The sequence below is a fragment of the Asparagus officinalis genome, chromosome 3, assembly GCF_001876935.1.
Source record: "Asparagus officinalis chromosome 3, Aspof.V1, whole genome shotgun sequence".
In the NCBI taxonomy this organism is placed as follows: domain Eukaryota; kingdom Viridiplantae; phylum Streptophyta; class Magnoliopsida; order Asparagales; family Asparagaceae; genus Asparagus; species Asparagus officinalis.
In genome coordinates, this window is record NC_033796.1 from 27,263,282 (window position 1) to 27,269,441 (window position 6,160).

Genomic DNA, 6,160 nt, shown 5'->3' on the forward strand with positions numbered 1-6,160 from the left:
GGGCGAGATCTTTGTTGGTGTTTTCAACGTCTTCATACCAACGAGTTTTCCTCCTGGAGGAGAACTTGGACTTCTTGGACTTGCGTGGGGAGGTTGATCCGGACGAGGACGATAAGTATTCCTCGAACTTCTGTTGGTCGAACTCGTATTCGACCTCCTCCACGACCGGGATTGAGATCCGCGGCTACGACGCTCCGATCTCGGCAGCAAGATCGGCGGCTCCCACTGTGGTCGCCAGATTGTTCGCGGGAAAAATCGTCAACTTTCTCCTTCTTTGTCGAACGAATCGCAAGATCCTGTTTTGCAGTCTCTTGCTTGTGTGGGTTCTTTGCCGACGCCGGGGTTAATCCGTGGACCACCGCGCGATCTAGATCCGGTCGGATCTACGCAGTACAATGGGTATTATTTCACCAAGGAAATAATAGCCGGGGAGGATTAGTTCACCAAGGAAATAATCGTCCAAATCTCGGGATCAAAGGCCAAGCTTTGATCCGGAGTGTAGTTTCGTGTAGATCTCAGATCTGATCTTTACCTCTCTCGAAATCCAGCCTTTTGTGACGTGGACGTTCGCCGAGAATCAGATCTGAATCTTCAAGTCCTCGAGTCTTCGAAACTCCGAGCTCAATCTTCAATTCGGCAGAGTTTCGCCTCCAAAAAATCTAACCTTTTGAAATGAAACAAGGGGGGCCTATTTATAGGCTCCCTTCACTGTGCCCGGGCACAGATCTGGCCGGCCACCTCAGGGTGGCTCGGCTTTGGCCGAGCCACCCAGAGGTGGCTCGGCTCAGGCCGAGCCCCCCCTTGGTGTTGGGTTCCATCGTGTTTTCGTCTTTCGGTTCTGTCCGTGATTTGGTTGATTCATACTCTGATTCGTTGATCTGATTTGGCAGTAAGTCGGATTCCTGATTTGGCAGTAAATCCGAAACCGATCTTGATTCACCACTTCTGAGTTCGAGTCCGAAACCGATCTTGATTCGGTCGTGATTCATCCGAGTCCGCTCTTGTTTGGATGACTCGTTGACTCCCCGAACCGTTGGCTTGATTCCGCACGCGAATGGATGCATTCCGTTGCTCGCTTGCGATTCGTTGACCTCGTCGCCTCGTCACTCGATGGTTTGTCGAATCATCGCGCCGAGCTATGCCAAGGGACTTATAAACAATTTTACATGCCTACAGGGGGTGATTAGGGTCTTATGCTAATCTAATCCGATTTTATACCAATTAAAACTAATTAACAAGTTATCCTAGCAAGTGTAAAATACAACAAGATATGTGAGCTATGATAAGTGATATACACAAAGAGATATATCCTATATGATGAAATATATGCAAGGATATATAAACAACACAAGGGTAAATAATCTAAACTAAAGATACAATTGAGATAGGGTAATATGAACAATACAAATACACAATATGATCACGGAGTTCGGACCTTTCGTCCTACGTTTCCGCTCCCAACTCCCGAGGAGAAATTCACTATCACAACCGGGTTTTCTACGCTCACCCGAATAACGTTTACACCACACAATACGGTTTTCTAGCTAACCGAAAACTTCACAACTTACACAATTGATCTCCACGAGATCACACTCATAATTAGGGACGAATACAACAAATTTGTTCCCTACAATAGATGAGAACTCAATGTAGGCTCACACTTAATGTCACAATCCTACACCCCAAATAATACTATGAATGTAAATACAATAAGCTCAATAGGTTGTGTGTGAACAAAGAGATATAAATCAAAACTAAACTCAATATAGTTCTAGCTTAATAACAATGATAATCAAATATATAAAAGAACTAGAAATAGAGTTTAGAAAACTTCTCAATAGATCAAGAGTGGAGGGATATAGATTGAAGCTCAAACAAGATTGATGATCTCCCCAAGCTCTTATGAAATTCTCTTCACAAACAAACTCTTAAACACTCTTTTAAACAAACTCAAAACAAGCTTAAACCCTTGTTAAACTCTTTTAAAACATTCTCTTGTGGTTGTAGTGGTAGAGAGGGGTTTGAGGGTTTATATAGGAAGAAAAACCAACAGCCAAAACCCCAAGACAAAAGACCAAAATGCTCACAGAATCAGAAATCATATTCTGTACAAATAGAACCGTTGGGCGATCGGCGGTCGACCGTGAGAAACGGGCTTAGGAAAACATCCGGTCGACCGTGGCGGTCGACCGCAAAACACTCTGGACTTAATCCGGTCGACCGTCACAGTCGACCGTGAGCCACCAAAAAACAATCTGAGTATCTGGACTCAAGGCGGTCGACCATGACGGTCGACCGCAAACTGATACATGCAATTGACAGGTTTGAAAACTATTTTCTGATTTTGAAACCCTGTTTAAAAATATCAAATAAATTCTAAAATATGTAAAACTTTGGAAAATGATTGTAGACATGATAATAAACATGCTACAATAACTGGTTTTCAAAAAAGACCTCCCAAATAAAAAATATCATCATTTTGCAAAATAGTCTAAAACATGAAAATGTAAACATATGAGTTTTGACATTTTAGCTTAACCATGTTTTGAAACATTATAAATTGATTATAGACCTAATAAAAAATGTATATGATTGTTATTAAGTCCATAAACCAAGAATATAATATTTTCACAAAATTGCATATTTTGCAAACATTTCAAAAGTAAATATGATTTCATTGAACTAAATAATGATGAAATCATATATATACATGTAAGTATGAAACAAAAATATATTTTCTAATTATATAGAATTGTTTCATATTAAAACTTAAAAACTATCAAACTAAAACATATATGTATATATATAATTATATATATACAAAACCAAAACGTGTATGTGTGTATATGATTGAGTTTAAAGTACTAACACACATAATATAAAACCTAAAAGTAAATTTACCCAAGCTTGTGATCTTCAACGAAGCTCTATCTTGGTACACTTGCGGATGAAGCTTAAACTTGGATCTTTAACTTGAATTGCGTAGCTTCACTCCACTATTCCGCCAACCTCCATTGGATTTGATCGTGAATGCTCGATTCCATCCATCCTCCAACACATTGTTTGTCTACAATAAATAAGAAAACACAAATCCTAAACAAACAACATTAGTGGTAAATTATTTGTTAAACATCATCAAAACAAAAAGGCCAACAATCTCCCCCTTTTTGATGATGACAAACAATTTACAAAAAGGATATATGCATGAAAGGAAATAAATATACAATATTGTAATTATCATGCATATAAATAAAAAGAATATACTCACAATATTTCTCCCCCTTTGACAACATCAAAAAGAGAAAAACAAAAGAATGAAGAGAGCGAAAGTTCCCCCTATCAATATGCATGGGTGAGTATAAAAACAATAATAGAATAGGGAAGACTACCCCTATCAAAAAGCCTTATGAAATATATGCAATAATGATCAAGGCAAACATGTGAGCAAGCATAAATGAAAAAGTATTCTAAACACCACTCACATACAAAAAATACAATGATGACACATAATGATATATGAATATGAAAAAGGTGTCTCATTATAGAAATAAATAAATAAATTGATTTATGAAATCAAAAGAGAGGAACATGAGAATCATGCAAAAAGTTATCAAATAAAAACAAATCAACCAAATGAAATCATAAATCAAATTTTAAGCCCAAAAATGATGTTTGATCAATAAAGAAAATTTTCTTTGAAGAACTTTGGTCAAACCACTCATAGAATACATTATAAAACATATTTGAAATTTGAATCATCTATTTATGCTATATAATGAATTCTAAAGAACAAATCAAAACAAAATTTTCATAGTTCAAAAATAAGATTACGAAACGTACAAGAATCATGAAAAAAATTTATCTTAAAAAGTATAAAACCAAATCATCATTTATTTTTCACAAATGAGAGAAACAACCATATCAAGCTCTTAAGCTTGTTCCAATCCATATAAGAACTTTTAGTACCCGGTAAACAAGATTTGGGAATAAACACCCAATAAATCCGAGGGGGGGGGGTTATATAAACACAAACCTCTCATCAAAAGAGAAATTAATAATCATGAAAACAAAGGAATTGATCAACGAAAAATTGTTTTCATATTAAAAGTTTTCAAAGCAGATTTTACAAAACCAAGAGAAAGAAAAATAAAAACACTAAGAATTCTTGGTTTAAAAATCAAATATGTTTTGGTACCCAAGTATTCTTGGTACCAAAAAGTTTAGGGACATGACCCCTATCATTTAAGCTCAAAACCCTACGGTTATGAACCCGTTTGGGCACATTGGTGCACTAACACGGTCAACGCAATAATCACTCAAATGACTCTTCCGGTTTCAATTTGTGCAATGAAAGAGATCCATTTATTTTTGTGGACCATTAGCTCGTGCACGGGAACCATTTGCAAATAAAGATTATCTTTTAGAAATATTTTGCAAATGAGAAACATTATCAAACAAAGGTGGCCTTTTTGGAACATTTTGTAAAATAGGAGCTTTTTGCATATCAAAACAAAATTTAGCAAGATGTCCAAACCTACCACACACATCACATTTAAAAACACGTGGTCTACTAGAAACATTTAGCAAACTAGAATTCTTTTTCAAATCAAAACAAAACTTTACCAAATGGTCAAAATGGCCACAATAATCACATTTAAACACATGAGAATGTTTATGATGAACATGATGAGTATGTGCATGTGTATGTGATGAAGAAGCCTTATGAGATGCACAAGAAGAATTGATATTAGCATTTTTAGATTTTTGTGCATCATAGCAAAATTTAGCTAGATGGCCTTTTCGGCCACAAATGGAACATTTGTAAACTTTGCTATATAAGTGTGCATAGTATATAGGTGATTTTATAGCACTAGATTTAGCACACTTGTCCATAAGTTTCTTATGGTTATCAGTGCATATTCTCAAAGTTGAATCTAAAGATGAAATGCGTTTATTCACAAGATTCAAATCTTCATTGTTAGGCACATATGCGTTTTTATTAGAAGTAGAACATAAATAGTCATTTATAAAAGAAGCAGTATCATTTTTTATGTTCTCAACTTCTAACATGGCATTACTTTTGTCATTAGTCAAGTTAGCAATATCCAATTTCAAATTATTGTTTTCCAAATTTAACATATTATTGTTTTCTTTAAGAGCATCATTTTCTTGAGTAATGATATCAAATTTGAAAGCTAACTTCTCATGATCGGATTTTAATGCATCATGCTTGCTTTATAAATCAATAAAATATTTATGCAATTTGTTATAGGCATGCAATAATTTTTCACTAGCACAAGCAAGTTCATCACTAGATAAATTATTATCGGGTTCAAAATCGCATATCACACTAGGGCTATCGCCTAGTGGCCGTGTACATGATGAAGCTCCACACTCACTTGAGGAAGAATCCTCCAAACTACGTCGTATTTCCTCCAAGTTACCTTGATGAGCTTCTATAAATTTCCATAACTTGTAAGCACTATCAAAATAAATAAATTTATTAAAAATGGATGAGTCAAAAGTATTAAGCAAGAATTCTAACAAAATCTTGTTCATTGTAAACATTCGATGATCTTTTTTATTCCACTTGGATTTCTCCGAAGTGGGGACAATATAAGCATCATCTATAATTTCTCATAAATCAAAGTGTCTAGATCGTACAAAGAGTTTAAATCTAACACACCATTGGATATAGGAGAAATTATCCAAACTAGAAGCAATATTAATGACATAACCTAAACAAGGTGCACTGTGCATATCCATAATGTATATATGTGCAAGCAAGATAACAATAAAATCACAAAACTAGATTAGCATAAAAATAAGATAACTTGGATCTTTAACTCAAGGCGATTAGTCCCTAAATCAAAGAGCATCAAGCTCTAATACCAATTGCTAGACCCTAGAGGGGGGTGATTAGGGTCTTATGCTAATCTAATCCGGTTTTATGCCAATTAAAACTAATTAACAAATTATCCTAGCAAGTGTAAAATACAACAAGATATGTGAGCTAGGATAAGTGATATACACAAAGAGATATATCCTATATGATAAAATATATGCAAGGATATATAAACAACACAAGGGTAAACAATCTAAAGTAAAGATACAATTGAGATAGGGCAATATGAACAATACAAACACACAATATGATCAC